The sequence below is a fragment of the Psammomys obesus genome, unplaced genomic scaffold (genome assembly GCF_907164565.1).
Source record: "Psammomys obesus unplaced genomic scaffold, mPsaObe1.curated_primary_1811, whole genome shotgun sequence".
Lineage (NCBI taxonomy): Eukaryota > Metazoa > Chordata > Mammalia > Rodentia > Muridae > Psammomys > Psammomys obesus.
In genome coordinates, this window is record NW_026592118.1 from 26,195,905 (window position 1) to 26,216,586 (window position 20,682).

Consider the following 20,682-nt stretch of genomic DNA (forward strand, 5'->3'; position numbering starts at 1 on the left):
CACCAACTGAGGGAATTCCAGAGATAGAAAACTTAGGGGAGAGAACAGGAAGTACAGATGCAAGCACCACCAATAGAATGTAAGAGTTGGAAGAGAAAATCTCAGGTGTGGAAGGTATGATTGAAGAAATCTAAACATCAGTCAAAGAAAATGTTAAATCTAAAAAGTTCCTGATACAAAATATCTAAGAAATCTGGGACACTATGAAAAGACCAGAAAATATTTTCAATAAAATCATAGAAGAAAGATTCCTTAACCTAATGAAAGAGAAGCCTATAAACATACAAGAAGCTTACATAACACCAAACAGATTGGAGCAGATGAAGTGTGAAATATCTTTGAATGCATTAGCACAGGAAACAACTTCCTGAACAACACACCAACGTATCAGGCACTAACATCAACAATCAATAAATGGGACCTCATGAAATGAAAAAGCTTCTGTAATACAAAGAACACTGTCAGTAGGATAAAATGGCAGTCTATGGAATGGGAAAAGATCTTTACCAACCCTACATCCAACAGAGGGATAATATCCAAAATAAATAAAGAACTCAAGAAACTAGACACCAATAAACCAAATTACCCAGCTAAAGATGGGAGCAGAGCTAAGCATAGAATTCTCATCAAAGGAACTTAGAAGCACTTAAATGTACAATATCCTTAGTTATCAGGGGAATGCAAATTAAAACGATTCTGAGATTCCACCTTACACATGTCACAATAGCTAAAAAATTATAAACTCAAGTGAAAGCACATGCTGGTAAGGATGTGGAACAAGGAGAACACTCTTCTATTGTCTGTGGGAGTACAAACCTATACAATCACTTTGGAAATCAATTTGGTGCTTTCTCAGAAAATTAAGAATATCTCTATGTCAAGACCCTGCTATACCACTCTTGAGCATATACCCAAAAGGTGCTCTACCATATCATAAGGACACTTGCTCAACTCTGTTCATAGCAGCTTTATTCACAATAGCCAGAAACTGGAAATAACCCACATGTCCCTCAACAGAAGAATGAAATAAACAATGGAATACTACTCAACTATTAAAAACAAAGACATCAGGCAAATGGATGGAACTAGAAAATATCATCCTGAGTAAGACAAATCCCAAAAGACATGCACTTATAAGTGGATATTAGCTATACATTACATGATATTCATGCTACAATCCACAGACCCAAAGAAGCTAAGTAACAAGGAGGGCCCAAGGGAAGGTGCTTGAATCTTACTCAGAAGGGAAAATAAAATAGACGTTGGAGGTGGATGAAGGGAAGGAAGTGGGTGGGAAAGGGGGTAGGGAGGGGAACAGGTGTAGGATGAGTTGTGGGGAGTATGGGGTGGGGAATGAAGGGTGTGATAGCTCTGAGAGAGAAGGGGGATATCACTGGGGGCGGGGGGATGGATCATCTCTGGGGAGCGCTGAGACCTGAGACATGGGGAGGCTCATGGGAGTCTATGGGGATGACCCTAGTGAAGGCTTGTAGCATCAGGGGATGTAGAGGCTGAAGTGGCCAATGGGGACTACAAGTGGGAGGAGAGGGACACCAACCCACCCACAAAACCTACCCAAAATTTGTCCTGCCTGCAAGATGTGCAGAAATAAACATGGAGCAGAAACTGAGGGGTTGGTCAACTAGTTGCCACCCCAACTTGAAACCTATTGCATGGGAGAGAGCCAACCTCTGAAAATATTAATGATACACTGCTATGCTTGCAGACAGGAGTCTAGTATAACTGTCCTCTGAGAAGCTTTATCCAGCAGCTGATGGAAACAGATGCAGACATGCACAGCATTGGTTAGAGCATGGAGAGTCTTGTGGGAGAGTGGGAGGAAGGATTGAGGATTGAGAGGACTAGAGGGGTCAAGAACATCACAAGAAGACCTACAGGATCAACTAACCTGGGCCCATGGGGACTCACAGAGACTGAACCATTAACCAAAGAACAAGCATGGGCTGGGCCTAGGCCCCCTGCACATATGTAACAGATGTGCAGTTTGGTCTCCATGTGGGTCCCCCATTGGGGACTATCTGACTCTGTTGCTACTTTTGTATCCCTTTCTTCTCTCTGAGCTGCCTTGTCTGGCCTCAGTGGGAGAGAATGCAGCTATTCTTGCTGTGACTTGATATGCCAGGGAGGGTTGGTACTCTTGGGAGTGGAGAGCTTTCCTTCTTAAAGGAGAAGGAGAGAGGAGAATGGGGGTAGGGCTTGTGGAAAGGTGGAATTGGGAGGCTAGGAGTGAGTCAGGCTGAGATCAGAATTAAAGTGAATAATTAAATTAATTAAAAAAACAGTGATTCATTGGAGATCAGAGCATATTCTACTTGACCCAGTCATACTAATGCTAGAGCAAACTACCTTCACTTGAAACCAAACAGGGCAGGAGAGAAAGGAAGAAATTATTGTTCTAGAATGTGTCTTTTTAAATTATTTTATTTTATTTTTATATTAATTACTATTTATTCACTTTGTATCCCAGCTGTAGCCCCCTCTCTTATCCCCTCCCAATTTTACCCTCCCTTCCTCATCTTCTCCCATGCCCCTCTCCAAGTCCACTGATAGGGGAAGTCCTCCTCCCCTTCCATCTGACTCTAGCCTATCAGGTCTCATCAGGACTGGCTGCATTGTCTTCCTCTTTGGCCTGGTAAGGCTGCTCCCCCATCAGGGGAGGTGATCAAAGAGTCAGCCACTGAGTCCATGTCAGAGAAAGTCCTTGTTCTCATTACTAGGGAACCCATTTGGAGATTGAGCTGCCATGGGCTACATCTGTGCAGGGGTTCTAGGCTATCTCCATGCATGGTCCTTGGATGGAGTATCAGTCTCAGAAAAGCCCAAATGTTTTGGTTCTGTTGCTCTCCTTGTGGATCTCTAGGTCCTCTCTAAGTTTTTCTCTCTCTCATTTCTTTCATAAGATTGTCTGTACTCTGCCCAAAGTTTTGCTATAAGTCTCAGCATCTGCTTTTATATCTTGCTGGGTGGAGTCTTTCAGAGGCTCTCTGTGGTAGGCTCCTGTCCTGTTCCTTGTTTTCATGCTCTTCCGATGTCCATCCTGTTTGCCTTTCTGAGTGAGGATTGATCATCTTACTCATGGTCCTACTTCTTGCTCAGCTTCCTTAGGTGTACAGATTTTAGTATGTTTATCCTATATTATATGTCTAATATCCACTTATAAGAGTGTATACCATGTGTGTCTTTCTGCATTTGGGATACCTCACTCAGGATGATCTTTTCTAATTTCCACCATTTGCCTGCATATTCCATGATTTCTTTGTTTTTAATTGCTGAGTAGTATTCCATTGTGTAGATGTACCACAATTTCTGTATCCATTCCTCAGTTGAGGGGCATCTGGGTTGTTTCCAGGTTCTGGCTATTACTAATAAAGCTGCTATGAACATGGTTGAGCAAATGTCCTTTTTGTGTACTTGATCATATTTTGGATATATGCCTAGGAGTGGTATAAATGGATCTTGAGGAAGCACTATCCCTAATTGTCTGAGAAAGTGCCAGATTGATTTCCAAAGTGGTTGTACAAGTTTACATTCCCATCAGCAATGGAGAAGGGTTCTCCTTTCTCCACCCCCTTTGTAGCATATGTTGTTACTTGAGTTTTTGATCTTAGCCATTCTGATGTGTGTAAGGTGATAGCTCACAGTTGTTTTGATTTGCATTTCCCAGATGATTAAGGACATTGATATTCCTTTAAGTGTTTCTCTACCATTTGATATTCCTCTATTGAGTAATTCTCTGTTTAGCTCTGTACCCCATTTTTAAATTGGATTACTTAATTTGTTGCTTTTGAACTTCTTGAGTTCTTTATTCTGGATATTAGCCCTCTGTCAGATATATGATTGGTAGTCTATAGGCTGTCGTTTTGTTCTGAAGACAGTGTCCTTTACAGAAGGTTTTCAGTTTCATGAGGTCCTATTTATTGTTTGTTGATCTTAGAGCCTGCGCTGTTGGTGTTCTGTTCAGGAAGTTGTTTCTTAACCTTTGTGTCAATGAGGTTAAGGCTCTTCCCCACTTTTTATTCTAACCGATTTAATGTGTCTGGTTTTATCTTGAGGTCTTTCATCTACTTGGACTTTAGTTTTGTGCAGGATAATAAGTATGGATCTATTTGCATTTTTCTACATGTAGACATCCAGTTAGACCAGCACCATTTGTTGAAGATGCTGTCTTTTTTTCCATTGTATGGTTTTGGCTTCTTTGTCAAAAATCAAATATCCATAGGTGTATGGGTTTATTTCTTGGTCCTCTATTCGATTTCATTGATCCACCATTCTGTTTCTATTACAATACCATGCAGTTTTTATTGCTATTCTTCTGTAGTACAGCTTGAGGTCAGGGGTGGAGATACCTCTCGTCTATTTGTTGTTGTACAGGATTGTTTTAGCAATTCTGGTTTTCTTATTTTTCCATATGAAGTTGAGAATTATTCTTTCCAGGTCTGTAAAGAATTGTGTTGCTATTTTGATGGGAATTGCATTGAATCTGTAGATTGCTTTTGGCAGGATGGCCATTTTCACTATGTTAATCCTTCCAATCCATGAACATGGGAGATCTTTCCATCTTCTGATATCTTCAATTTCTTCAGAGACCTGAAGTTTTTTTCAAACAGGTCTTTCACTTGCTTGGTTAGAGCCACACCAAAGTCCTTTATGTTATTAGTGGTTATTGTTAAGGGTGTAGTTTCCCTAATTTCTTTCTCAGCACTTTTGTCTTTCATATACAAGAGGTGTACTGAATTTTTTTTGAGTTAATTTTGTATCCAGCCACTTTGCTGAAGGTATTTATCAGCTGAAGGAGTTCTTTCATTGAATTTTTGTGGTCACTCATGTATACTATCACATATCATCTGCAAATAGTGATATTTTGATCCCTTCTTTTCTGATCTGTATCCCCTTGATCTCCTTTAATTGTCTTATTGCTATAGCTAGGATGTCAAGTACTATGTTGAAGAGATATGGAGAGAGTGGGCAGCCTTGCCTTTTCCCTGATTTCAGTGGGATCGAGTTAAGTTTCTCTCTGTTAATTTGATGTTGGCTACAGGCTTGCTGTTTATTGTCTCTACTATATTTAGGTATGTGCCTTGTATCCCTGATCTCTCCAACTCTTTAAACATGAATTCTAGAATGTGTATTAATCACTGTGAGATATTTTGATTAAAAGAATTTTATTAGAAGTAAAAGAACACAGAATAGAATCCTCACTTCCCAGCACTATCTATGCTCTTTAATTTTGATTTCTCTCTATGATAAATGGACACTGCTTTTCTTTTACGTTTAAATTTTGTTTCAGATTTTTTGTAAAATATAATTAAAATTGAAAGAAAAATATAAGAACAGATACTTTAATAAAACGGGGCTAAAATTCACTGCTATATACTGATGATTTAGAAAGATTTTTTTCTACTATTCTCTGTGATTTGTTGGGTCATAGGGAACAGAGATTACAGGTCTGATGATCATGAAAAATTGTTCACTGTGTTTTGAAGGTGAGTACCTAAGGAAAAAAAAAAGATGAACAAATCTCTCTTGTAAAATGACTTTCACCTTTCTGTTTTAGTATATAAGTAGTCCATTGGTCATTACAGATGTGTCTACCACAAATCAGTAAAGCATTTAATTTACCTTAGGGATAATTTAGATCTAACAGTTTATAACAAGCAATATTGTTAATAACACAGAATAACCATTTCTGTAGAAAAGTGGCTATTCAGCAATTTCATTGATGATGGGACAGAGTTATAAAGCAAAATGTCTTTGCGTATTAAATTAGAACTATGGGGCCAATAATATTTGTTCTCTTACATATATAACTGTGATTTAAAAAATATAAATTTCATTACATAACAAAAAATCAGAATAATCATCATTTTTCTTTTTTACTTTCCTTCAATTACTCTCTCTTGCTCATTAAACTCCATCCAGACTCCTTCATTCAAAGTTTTCTGGCCACATATATACTATGCCTTTGATAAAATCCCAACGCAGTTGAGATCATCCAATATTTTCACGACTACTTGACTGAAATAAATCCCTTTATTGTTCTTAAAAGACACTTATCAAAAAGAAAAAGTGCAAATACTTTCAAAGCAATCTTAACTTATTTCTAATTCTGCAAATACTCATCCTCACTCCAGAGGTATTCAAGCTACAAAAACTTTGCCACATCAAAAGGAGCTAAATTAGAAAGTTAGCTTTCAGGATCAGAGCTTAGATTTTTTCATGCACCGACTGAATTCACAGTGCTTAATAATGCTTCCTAACTTTCATTCCCAATAATGTTTATATCTTGAATGTATGCTTTATTTAACTGGCTAAGTAATGAGATTTTTTTTTTTTCATGAAGACTTGTTTGTTCTATCAGTAGGCCAACTGGTATAACAAAAGTTAAAGAGAGAAAATATTAAAACTCACATTGTCAGTAAAAAAATAAAATCAACTAATAAAAATAAGGGAAGAAAAAGCCTTTGTGAAAGTATTTAATACTTTCATACATACTTTGAAAATATACATTTCTAGTTTGTGCATTCTATTTTTCTTTTCTGAAGGTTTGTAACAATCTATTGGTGATTATAATCACTGCACCTATGTGTGTCAACTGGCCTTTTCAGGAGCAGGATAACACTATTTTTAGTTGACACTTATTAAATTGAAATCATTTCTGAAATGGAACCTATTATCAAAAACAAAAGAAAAAATACCTTAGAGCAGATATACCCAACATATAAAAAGGTAGCAGAAAAAAATGACTACAAGCAATAATCTCAACTAGTCAGAAGTAGATGTAAAACTTGTAGTCAAAAGAAATGAGTTGGTTGAAATATCCTGGCATATAAATCATCTCAAACAATTTTTTTTGAAATCAGTAACTCAAGCATAGTACAACCCAATACTATGATTTATAATTACAGCCATTGTAGAAGAACATTAAAAGTCCATATTTTCCATAATTAAACCACTATGTTTCTCTAAGAGCAGATGACTTTGCATGCTCAGTAAGAACAATGCAGCTCGTTACACACAGCATTCTCAAATCTGAGCTGAGCTGTTTCAGGCAGCATCTGCTCACGCCACAGAGGATGAGCTGATGGTAGTGCAAAGTACACTGCTACAAGTTCAAAGCCAAGGCTGCCATGAACTCATGTGATATAACACACAGACATTGCAAGAAACAGCTTGAATTCGTTACATATTTAATTAGGGATTGAATTTGGGTTGTTACGCTCTCGGAAACCTTTTTATTATTTTCTGTATTTTTATAGTTTCCACATTCAGTTAAACAATGCTGCATTGGGTTTTGACCTATAATTTAAGGAACTATGCTCTGAAACGAGTCGAGAAGGTGTGAGGATTCTGGGATATGGCTAAATCCACTAAGGAAACAGCATCTCAGGGCAGATCTCAGGGCCTCCTGTGTTATTTTGAAGTACTTCACTGAAGTAGGCTTGGGGAGTGAAAACATGTCTGGGTATCCCCTAACATCTCATATTGGCAACAGCCTGAGAAAGTTCCTCGCCTGCTCTCACTTTTGTTTTAATTCTTTACCACCTTCAAATTGCCATAAGGAATGGCATTTGCTGAGTCAGTCATTGTACCCACTGTCCTTTGAGTTGAGATTAAGCGTTCTTAGATACCAGCTGTCACCTCTCCAACCCTCCAATGGCAGAAACCAGGAAAAACAACAAACCAGAAGAAAAAGTAAACGTTTTATTTCTGAGACGAAAAATACGATGCATGCATTCGTAAATAAGTCATAGTATTTAATGACGGCAGAAGGCATAAGTTAATGCTTAACCCCATATTTTAGATTTTAAAATTGGAGCACTTCATTCTATAGAAATATAGATGCCGGGACTCCCCATGAGATTAGACACTTTATCTGTTTACTTATCCTATATTTAATACCATCTATACTAGTCTAACGATCTGTACGTTTTTAAAAAAAATCTGACTGTACCCTGATTCCAACCCAAATCTAGATTTCACAATATGCAGGAAGTAGGTGTCAGGCCTCTCCCATTTCCCATCAAAGACGAACTGACACAACCATGTTACTGGACAAAATCCACGTCACATTAAATTCTTAGTGGGACAGACACGTGGGTGCAGAGCTGAGGCTGCAGCAACACCACAGCGAAGTGAAAGTGAGCTACTCTACCACCATCTCTGCCCCAGAACTGTTCATATTTTGATTTCTCTTATTCTTCACAAGGGTCCGTTTCACTTTAGCTATGTCAGTGTATTTTTCTTTGCTAAGTAATGAGTGCATTTTTTTTTCATTTAATTTTTTTCCCTTCGTTGTTGCATGGAGATGATACTTATTTTTCACACAAAACGAAGTCATTGCAGGTGCCAGCAAGGGGTGGTGGTGGTGGTGTTTATTTGATGCGGCCACTGAGGGGCAGAGTTTATTTACCTGTGAGGATGAATCTTCTGTGAAGTTGTAGCCTCTCAGGCAGCCTATTTCTAAAGGAAAGCCTGAATTTTCCTCCTTCTTATTTTCATAATTTCCTTCCTAGGATTTCCAGCTCATTCTAAAAACCCTTCAATATCATCTTTGTGGTGTGTGTGCATGTGTGTGTGTGTGTGTGTGTGTGTGTGTGTGTGTGTGTGTCTGTTTTGTATACATTTGTGACCATGGATTACTGGGACACTTATAAATGGGCAAAGGGGTTTGCTAAAATAGGTAACATGGTAACATAGTCACCATCTGTGCTGCAAAAAATATTGGCTTTGAGGCTGATGAAAAATTGATTTTTTTTAATCCTGACTTCAGCCCATTTAAATTCATTTGAATAAAATTTTTGCTCACAGTAAAGCACTGGTTGTGTGTATGCATTAGATTCACTTGTGTTCTTTATTTTCCCAGAGCCAGATGTCATACCTAGGGCAAAAAGAGGGCATCACATCAGGCCAGGAAGGGCTGTGTGGCTGGAAGAGTGAAAGCGCATGCTCTGCTCACCTACTGGGCAGGGCTTGTCTGAAGAAGGCTAAGGGGGCCACAATGGCTCTCATGTGCTTTTTTAGTCCTAAACTCTTTGAAACTCTTTGCACAGCTTCAAAATTGCAAGAGAATTCTTGGTTCTCCACCTCCTCCATTGTTGTATTATCACTAAAACTCCATTCAATTCCTCTTTTACCTTTGGGCCCTTAATTATATCTAAAATCTTGGAGGTCATGAAAGTTGAATGTTTTCTAAAGTCACTAGTCTAGCCTTCTGCTATCAGGTAAGTGCATTTTTTTCTCCTTTGAACATTTTCCATAATAGTAGATTTTATAACTTTTGGAACCCCCTTTGACACTTTCACCTTTCCTTATAGTGTGTGTGTGTGGGGGTATGCTAGTGTGTGAATTAACCAAATTCTATGTCACAGATAACCCTGACTAGCAGTTGAAAAGAAGAGTAGAGTGAAGGACAGAGATGCAATAAGCCAGAATTTAGAAAACAGTGATAGTGAAAATAGGGCTACAAAAGAAGTTTACAGCTGAGCAATGGGAGGCAGGCTGGAATGACTGATTAGGGGTAATACAAGTGGATTTTGGTTTAATGATCTAAGCAAATGGCTTATGGCATTTATAAGAATTTGGTTATCTTTTTCCAGATAAAAGTATACATTGATAACAATAGTTATAACTGCATATAAAAATAAATTCTTAATTAAATTTCAGTGGGAAATGAGAATAGGGGTCAAATACCTGCTTTCGCTTCTTGATGATCACCTCTACTTATCGCTGACAGGAGTAGAATGTGTCAGTGACCACCTGCATGAATTCCATGTCCACATTTTAAACCAAAGTGATGGGAGAGAGAGCAGGTTTTTCTTGTTGGCTCTTGTGAGAGCTGTATGGACTATATCCTGAGAATGGCAAACAGGGTCTGCAGTACAGGAACTTGGAGAAAACCTTCCAAGTGCTGTCCAATAAGGGCTTAGGTGAAGAACAAAACATAACCCATACATTCAAAAAGGTGGTTTCCTTTCTCAGAGCTGTGATGCTGCTGTGTTTATTTCTAGTTTTTCTTCTCCTCGGCTTCACTTTCAATGTGTGTCACTGCCTGAAGAAAGGAAGGTAGTGACTAAGAATGAGTGTATATGATTAGTAGGTACTCCCAGTTGCAGGCAATTAGCCTGAAATATCCAAGAAGAGAGAGACAGTAAGTGAGCGTTTATAACGACATTTTATCAAATTGAGGGATGAAAAGAAATTAGAAAATTGGGAGAGCTTTCTGACCTGTTAGAGACCTAAGAAAGAATTTATTTCCGAGATTGCTGAAAGATGAGGATGGGAAGGAAAACAAAACAAAATAAAACAGAACAAAAAGCCGTGTTCTGCCTCCATGTTAAGTCCAGCTGATTTAATAAAGAAGTTTCATGTTGTATAAAAGAGTTTAGCATGAGATGGGAAATGAGAACACACAGGAGGCAATGCCAGCTAGCTACAGGTGAGTCTGACAAACTCTAAAGTTAGTGAGAGAAGCAGAAAGAAAAGGACAGACATGAGAGGGATTTGAGAGATAATTTCTTCAAAGGATGACTAGTTGGGTTGAAGTAGAAACAGGAGAGCAAGAGATTGGGTTGAAATTTCAGGCCTGGTGAATGATAATGGGACCATTTAGAGAATCTTCCTGGAAAAGAGGCTGAGCAGGGACAGTAAAGGGAAAAGGAATGTGGAAATGGGAAGTGACTCTCATGGTAACAGGGGTATTTAAAACCCTTTTCTCAGAAGTAAAGGAACAGGTGGAGCCTTGCTGAAAGCCACGGAAAGGAAATGTTTCCAAAGACACTACATCATCTCCACAATAAACAATTTATCTCTTCTATACTTGGGTTCAGGGTTTGCACTAATTTCATCATTTTTGTAGCATTACATTTACTGATATTTACTTCTAGGAAAGAAATGGGAAATGTGGAACTCACCACACCACAGCACTTGCTAAAGTCATTTTTTTGTCCTCAGTTAGGGTGCTTGTAATGACATCCAAAAGGATGTCGGCACTGAGGAAGACAAGCACTTTTCAGGAGGCAGACAAGGGAGCCAGCTTCTGTGTGTAGAATTTCCATGACACAAGGATCACTAGTGTTCCTACCGCTTGCTTGAAAATGACAAACAGCCTCTGTAGGTCTTGTTTCTTAACAGTAGCTGATTGTGCTTTTGCTTTAACTCTTTTAATTTGTTGCTTTCTATGTAACTATGCTTTTCTACTGAAATGCCTTCATATGTCATTTTCCTATGTGAATGTAAATACACGTGTGTGTGAAGGCCTGTGGTTGACATTAGATGTCTTCTTCAAGGGGTCTCTCAGAGAACCTGGAAAGTACCTGTTCTTGCTCGACTAGCTGGCTAGCTATCCCAAGGGATCACTCTGTGTGTGATTCCACATTGACGTGATTACAGGCACGTCTCGCGGTTACTCTGCCTAGCTTCTGTTTTCTCTTTTTGTTTCAAATGTGGATGTTAGTGATATAAATTCAGGGTGTTGTGATAGATAGCATCTTTCCAAACCTTCAAACTTCTTTTTTTTTCTTAAAGTAAACTTCTAGTATGAGAACTGACTCAAATTTTTAGATACATTGTTAAGATCATACACAGATATACTGTAAATAGTTTTTATTAATATCGCATATTTGTATGGAATATTTGCTACAATTATTAATTAATATTGATAATTATTAGTAATTAAAATCCACTATTTATTTTAATTTGCTTAGTTTTTTCTTATTTTTCTTTCTGTTTAGTTGCCCACCCAAGACTTATATTTCAGGTCATAATAGAACACATTTTTATTCTTTTGCTCAAATTATCCCAAGGATAGGCATTGGGAATTTTATCAGTAGTCTCTTCCATTTCTTAGACTTATGGTAATGTGTGAGTGTATGTTTGTGTGCATATTTTGATGTCTGTGCATGTGTGTGTGTGTGTGTGTGTGTGTGTAGAAGAGAGAAAGAGAAAAAAAAAAAACCAATCTTTCTGCCTCCAAATTCATCTTGTGCAATTTCTACCATAATCTTAGGATTAATGATCTCTCCAGGGATTCTTTCCTCCTTTTATTGGCTTGGAAACCTAAATATAAGGATGATGCTAGCCTAGAACTGCTTTCTTGTCCTTTGATGTCTTTGTATCTGTATCTTCTCAGCTAAAACAGCAAGGAGACATATATGTCTGCTTCAACACAAGCATCCACTCATATCCATGAAAAGATGAATGTAGAGTCATCTGTGTCTTCATTAAGATAAGTATGAGTTCACATGAATGTTTCTAACTCCAATTCAGGACCACACTGACCATTCTCCATTCCTTGCTTATCCGAAGCTGTTAACCAAACCATGACACAGCTGACTTCCCATAATCAGGTATGGTGGTCCCATACCTGGTCCCAGGGAATATGTATAAGTCTATATACATTTATATGTCTGGGAGGATGGAGCCAGTAAATGAGGCAAACTAACGTCTCATGCATTAGACAACTTTATTCAGAAGCTGCAGACAATTTATATATGGAAGGTTTAAGAAATGTCATGTAAGTAAAGTTCTCATGCATGCAGGCTGTTTATAATTACAAGGACAAGCTGCACATAGAAAAAAAAACATGTTTTTCCATGGAGGCATATAACATTTAATAGAATAACAACAGTAAGTCATAATGGATTGTAAACTCACTTGTACCTGCTATATTTGGGAGGAGCATGAAGACACAATGCAAAAACAATTCTGTATTTTGAAGAAACTGAGGTCACAAGACTTGGTTTCTTCCGAGTGTTCTCACAGGCATTCAGAACTCTCCTCAGACGATTTCATTTCTGGACTATGTTCCAACAGGAGGCCATTACAGAACAAGGAGTGAGGAGGAGGGTAAAATAATGGTAAGGATGTCTGAAAAAGTTATCAGGAATCATATTATTAACATCTACCTAAAAATGCCCATTGTGCTCCAAAGTCGCCATACAAATAAACATCCATAGTTTAAACAAAATGTTTTCCTAAACATAGCAGTGCTCTGCTATGTACCATAGACTATCTAACAAAAACCCTAACACCATGCCAGGGGAGCCTTCTTTTGAGGTGACTGTCATGGTTGTTCAAGGGACTCCCAAAACACCGTGGGCTATTGCTGTTGCCTTAGGTTGTTTCCCAGAGGCAGAAGGGTAAGATACAGAGCCCAGAGGCCCCTGAACTGAGGACTGATTCCCAAAAACTCCCTCCCTGAGGACTGATTTTTCATGATATCATAAGGTGCCATGTAAGCCTTGAAAGCGTCCGATGGCCCCACACAGCTAAGAAGCCTGTGAACCATATGGTGCAACCCAGGAAGCCAGATCTCTCATTTGGACTTAAGGTCTACTCAACTGGAGGAAAAATATGCCTGGTAATGGACACCTAGCCAACTGCTCCCTGCTATTCAAGTAATGGATTTTGGAGGAAAATCTACAACCACCACTTCGCTAAAAATGGATAATCATAACTACATTACAAATATTTATCCTTAGAATCACAGATAAGTGTAGCTCTCGCTCCCCACCAAGGAACTCACTCTTTGCAACAGATATGGACCATTACAGAAAAACCACAAACATTCAAAACAAAGAGTTCTAGATCCGAATTTTAGCTACTCGTACATTTACAACAGAGCTTCTGACCCTATGGCTCAGGGACCACTGCTGAAGAGTGGACAGAGAGACTGTAAGAGTCAGGACAACAAGGAGTTTGATGTGAGATTGTGTCTCCTAGAAAAGTCAGAGAAGACACACGTATGAAGTTTCACCAGCATGGCTGCTTCAGCATTACCCGAACAAAGACGCCACCAGTAGACATGCTAACACTGAAAGAGGAAAGTTCATGAGGACTCAACCTCAGACAAAGAAGTACAGGTAACTAAGGAACGCTGAGAGAGGTGTGTGTATGTGTATTTAATTATACAGTTGACAAATTGTTTGCATCTGACTGTGCTGTAGAACATATTGGTTTCACTACTACTTAAAAACAGAAAATAATTCTCCCATTTAAGAATTTTGTGTCTAGAATACTAATAAGACCACATGATACCATATCAGATTGCAATATCTAAATCCCTTGATTTTGTGAATATTGCATGAAAATGTTTCATAAGTTTTAAAATCTGACGTCAACAGTCAATAGTCATAGGGAACACACATCAAATACATACATACATTGTATTTTATATTTCCATAATAGTCTTTTTCATTGCTTACTGGCATTTATGAGTAATTATCCAGTTGCCTCAATACATGAGTCCCTCCTGATGCAATGAGGTGTGTCAAGAACATGATCAATTTGCAACAGAGAGGATGCAGAACTAATGTGCAAATAGCAAACATAATGAATAACTAAAATTATGCTCAATAATTTTCCAAGCCCCTTGCCAAAATTACTCCATGCTTCAGTGACAGTATCAGAAGTGTGAAAGCGTAGAGCCTTGAGCACCCTGGCTAAAGAGCATGTATGTGGTTCCTTCTTCTCTTTTACAAGACTGACATGCAGCCTTTTGCACTAAGGAGGCTCTTTCCTGTCTTTTTCTTAAGATATATTTTATTTTTATTAATTACAGTTTATTCACTTTGTATCCCACCTGTAGCTCCTTCCCTCTTTCCCTCCAAATCCTACCCTCCCTCCCTTTTCTCCACCCATGCTCCTCCCCGAGTCCACTGATAGAGGAGGTCCTCTTCCCTTTCCATCTGCCTAGCCTATCAGGTCTCATCAAGACTGGCTGCATTGTCTTCCTCTGTGGCCTGGTAAGGCTGCTTCCCCAACTTCAGGGAGAGATGATCAAAGAGCAGGCCAATCAGTTCATGTCAGAGAAAGTCCCTGTTCCCCTTACAAGGGAACCCACTTGGATACTGAGCTGCCATGGGCTACATCTGTGCAGAAGTTCTGGGTTATCTCCATGAATAGTGCCTGGTTGGAGTAGCAGTCTCAGAAAACACTCCTGTGTCCAGAATTTTTGGTTCTGTTGCTCTCCTTGTGGAGCTCCTGTCCCCTCCCTGTCTTTCATCTCCCTTCTTTCATAAGATTCCCTATATTCTGCCCAAAATTTGGCTATGAGTTTCAGCATCTACTTTGATACCCTACTGGGTAGAGTCTTTCAGAGGCCCTCTAGGGTAGGCTCCTGTCGTGTTCCCTGTTTTCTCCCTCTTCTGATGTCTGTCCCATTTGCCTTTCTGAATGAGGATTGAGCATCTTACCCAGGGTCCTCCTTCATGATTAGCTTCTTTAGGTGTACAGATTTTAGTATGTTTGTCCTATATTATATGTCTAATATCCACTTATGAGTGAGTATCTACCCTGTGTGTCTTTCTGCATTTGGGATACCTCACTCAGGATGATCTTTTCTACCACCATTTGCCTGCATATTTCATGATTTCCTTGTTTTTAATTGCTGAGCGGTATTCCATTGTGTAGATATACCACAATTTCTGTATCCATTCCTCAAATGAGGGGCATCTGGGTTGTTTCCAGGTTCTGGCTATTATGAATAAAGCTGCTACAAACATGGTTGAGCAAATGTTCTTGTGTACTTGAGCACATCAAAGACCTCAAATAAAACCAGACACATTAAATCTGTTAGAAGAAAAAAGTGGGGAAGAGCCTTGAACTAATTTAAGTCATTTCTTATGCTATAGAACATGGAGAGATTGAGCTGGTGCCCAAGGAAAACGTCACCCATTTTCTAGCATTCACATTGCTGGAAGGTGCTTTACATGATGCTGGAGGGGAAACTAATTGTCGATATCACCCATCTACAAAATCTGCAGCTTACAACAGTGACCCTGCCTTCAAGATTCACCGGAGGAATAGTGGTACAATGGATATGGGAATAACCAACCAATTTTTTTTTGGTTTGTTTGTTTTATTTGGATTTATGAGATGGAACTCCTACCTTTTGCAGGTAACATGACCAAGAACCTGAGACCAGATAGATCATGGGCCCTGGAGGAAAAACTACCGCTAGTATTCTGATAAAGGCACACGTAAATAAAATGACTCCTGATGACATACTATGCCGTACAACTGAGGATTGTTCAGCTCTCATCGAAGAAGCTTCCTCTTGCAGTAGATGAGAATTAATGCAGAGACCTGCAACTGGGCAATGTGGACAGTAAGAGCCTGTGGAGCACCTGGTCCTAAATGGGATGTCTTTCACCAGTGCCTCCTGTCAGGGCCTAGGATTCTGAGCAGAAGTGTAGGCAGAGAGACTGTAAGAGCCAGAGGCGATGGGTGATTCTAGGGAACATGTGCCTCCTACACTCAACAGAGATCGTGACCACACGTGCATGAGACATGCAGGTTGAAACAGAGGAACTCCAATCACCGAGAAAGGGAAATGCACCAAAAGTCCCACCGTTAACCAAGAAGCTCTTTGTGGTTAGTATCTAGTGGGAAAGGAAAACTTAGGTTTTCCCAATGGAGTGTCGCTGCACGGGTCAAGCACATCCCAGGACCAGGCACACACCCAGGAGTAAACGGCCAGCACAAAATGAAATCCATTTCACGGTTTTTGTTTATTTGTTTGGTGTGTGTGTGTGCTTTTTGGTTCGGGGGTTTGTTTTCTTTTTCTCTCTTTCTCTCCTTTTTTTTGTTTTTGAGAGAGAAATAATATGAAGCTGGGTAGGTAGGAAGGTGAGAATGATAGAGGATGAGCTGGTGCAGGAGAAATACTATAAGCCAAACATAGCATGAATAAAATTTTTAAATAAAAAATAAAAATAAAAGATTTTGCTGGTTTTCTATAATTAATATAATTATTTAAAATCTCTATTTTCTTCTATTTTATTTTTATAAACAGTTGTTACTTTATTGAAATAAGTATTTAAGATATATACTTTCTGGCAGCAGATATAAGAAACACCAGAAATTATAATGTATTTTATTTTTTCTTATTTTTTTAATTAATTTTTTTACATTAATTATATTTTATTCTCTTTGCATCCCAGCTGTAGCCCCCTCCCTCCCTCATCTCCTCCCATGCTCCTCTCCAAGTCCACTGATAGGGGAGGTCAACCTCCCCTTCCATCTGACCCTAGCCTATCAGGTCTCATCAGGACTGGCTACAATGTCTTCCTCTTGTCCTGGCAAGGACAAGGACAGGAGCCTACCACAAAGGGCCTCTGAAGGACTCTACCTAGCATCAAGGCAGATGCTGAGACTCATAACCAAACTTTGGGCAGAGTGCAGGAAATCTTATGAAAGAAAAGGTAGTTAGTAAGACCTGGAAAGGACAGGAGCTCCACAAGGAGAGCAACAGAACCAAAACATCTGGGCTCACGGGTCTTTTCTGAGACTCATACTCCAACCAAGGACCATGCATGGAGATAACCTAGAACCCCTGCTCAGATGTAGCCCATGGCAGCTCAGTATCCAAGTAGGTTCCCTAATAATGTAGTATTTTAAGTATTAAGGGAATATAGTTACAAATTTACAGTTTTTATCCAGTTCGATATTTTCAGATGTGGCACAATGTGGATCCTATCAGCTATTCAAAGACTAACAGAGTTAGGAAAAACAAAACCCAAAGCCCAGACAAGGTAGTAAGCCTGTAAGGAAACATGAAAAATGATGCTGTGATTCAAAATCTTCTTTAGGAGGCTAGAGAGTTGGCTCAGCGGTTAAGATCCCTTGTTGTAAAGAACCGGGGGTCAATTCCCAGCAGACCCTTGGAAGCTCTCCAGCTCCTTGGGCACCATGCACACATGTGGTACACAAATGTACAGGCAGGCAAACATTCATACTCATAACACAATTGAAATAAATAAAAACTACTTTAGAACTGTCAGAAATCTCAATTGGTCTTTAATGTTAAAAATGATTTCTATTCCCACAATTAGTCTCTTTTGGTTAGCGATTACCTTTTTTCAAACTTTTATCATTTGCCAACCCCCGCATCCTCCCCCCCCCCTTTATTTTTTGCATCTGGCTTTGCGCCCTGGGTGTGGCTCTTCTAAGGCCCAGGGCAAAACTGGAGCCCAAAGCCACATGGAGGTGGAGCCTTGGGGATGGCTGCCTCCAGCCTTGTTATATACACAAAATTCAGAGCAGCCATTATCCTTATATCATTGGTAAGAAAATGAACATGACTGAATTTTCCAGAATTCTAGCCCCTGACTATAGGGACTAGAGATTTAAAGGCCCTATATCTCTGTGAAGGCATTATTCATCAGTCTCCTACTCCAACACAAACACACACACATACACACACACACACACACACACACACACTGCATTTACTTTTGCCAAGATTATTTTAGTTAATCATTTGACTGAGGGGTGTAGTGTGTGTGTGTGTGTGTGTGTCTAGCAGAGACTAGAATTTTCAAAAGATCTTGGTTTATTTAATCAGTCGTGTAGATGAATATTACACATGTCACAAATAGTACACTAAGTAAAAAATGAAGCATGAGTAAACCAATCAGAGAAAAATAAAATAAAGAAATTCTTGTTTGAATACATTGGGTTTTATCTGTTGAATGATCCCCCTCCACATAAGCAGTTTTGGATGAATTTCCCGAAGGCTGCTTATTTTATTTGTTCTGTATCATCAAATGTGTTCTCTTCTCTTCTAACTACTACTTCTTTCTAAGTTGCACGATTGTGGCAGGGCTCCCCATCTTCCTCAAGAATGCATCCCCTTGCTGTTACAGAACTGGTGATTTCATCCCCGTTTCTCCTGTGCAGTGTCCTAGCTCCTTCCTGAGGCAGAGGTGTCTCCTGGGGTCTCTGACCTGTGCCCATCTGTAATCTACCTTTTGATCTTCTAATTTTTTTTTCTCCCCAAGGGCTCCATATCTTTCCTCTCCAAAGATCTGGCTACACTTTCCTTTTCCTCACTGAGCCTCACACATCCTTCCATTACCCCCTGCTAAATTCATTTAGCACAAGAACCGTTTTCATTGTTACTGTGTTTTGCCAGTTATGACTTTCCTTGATCCATTTTTAAATGAACTTGTTGGAGGCTAGTCTAATGCTAATTACTGGCACTTAAGATCTGGTTACACCTATCTTTGTTTTGTAAACCTGCCTAAGACATATCTGATTGATTGATTAACTAGCCTATACCTGGGCAGGACAAAATAGAGTAGGTGTGGCTAAGGTTCCCAGGCTTTGGAGGACAGAGAGGATCATGGGACAGATGGACTGGACAGATGGGCAGGAATAGAGGAAGGAGCAGGATGCCAGGATGGGTTAGCATGGAGAAAAAACCATGTGAGCTGAGAGGAATAATGGTGTGAATAGGTCCAGATGAAGAACACAAGCAAGTACCATGGGATTATGGATGGAAAGTAGTCCACATAGGAAGGATTAAGGCGGTGTCTTGGATGGAGGCTGGAGATGGATGGTGAGGATATTAAGACCGTAAGGAAAATATCTGCTCGGCCCAGGGTAAAGAAGACAATTATAAATCTAACAGGTGTCTGTGTCTCATTATTTGTTTAAGTGGGTTAGATAATACCACCACAATAATATGAGGGCTAATAATAAACAATTATAGCTCAACACTCATTAATTTTTTAATTTCCTACAACATAAACTTTATATTGGAATAATGTTAGAAGTATAGAAAATTTCCAAAGATGTGGCAAATTATCACACAAACCCTGTCAATTTCAGTTTCCTAAGGTGATCACTGTATATTGTGGTGGCATATTTGTCAAAACTAAGAAACCAACATTTCTATATATCTATCAATAAGCTCCAATATGTATTTATATTTAACGTTTCTCCATTAACACCCTTCTGCTGCAGGTAAGGTCCAGTTCATTGGGTTGCCTGTGGTTGCTAGCTGCCATTTCTTTCTGGCTTTCTCTGATCTGTAACAGTTCATCAATTTTTGGTGGTGGTGAGAGGTGTTTCTTATTCAGTTGACAACTGAGGTCAACTAAGTAAGTCAGAAAATAGAGTGAATTTCTCAGTTTTGATAGATCTTTTTTAATTTTTCAATTAAAAATGTTTTTGAGATTATATCATTTCTGTCTTCCCTACCCCCTCCCCAATTCTCCTGCATACATCTCTTTCTTTCAAATTTATGGCCTTCTCTCTCTCTCTCTCTCTAGATATCTATCTATCTATCTATCTATCTATCCATCTATCTATCTATCTATCTATCTCCATTGGCTCTTGCTATTTCTTCTTGGTCGTCAGTTAGCTAATTGTGAAATCTATGGTTAAAGTTACAAAAATAAGAAGTTAAAATCTTTCACACATGTGTTCAATATAGTGTTGAATTTTAATCTGACATTCTAAAACTCTACAGTTCTCTAGTAATGTAAATGCAGTAGATTTCCTGTCCACTAGATAAGGACTCCAAGCCCACCTTGATATTTTGTACCATTAACTCTTTGCCATCCACAGAATGCTGTGGCTGTGTAAGGATCATATAATTTCCCCAAACAAGCTTCTCTTGGGAATAACTCTTGGTGTATGACTGTGTGGGTTTGGCACTGAGATCAATAACTCAGTACTGGATCAAAAAGAACAGGTAAAAGGTGGGCAAGAAGAAGAACTTTAGAAAAGTCTCTGTGGAATTCTATAACTGTAGGCTTAGACTGTTACCTCATTGTAAATGTTTATAGTTCCTCAGAGGAGAGGGAGTGATGAGAACTCTATCCATCCTTTACAAATACATGGCTTGGGTTTAACCCTAAGTGTTTCTATTTAAGT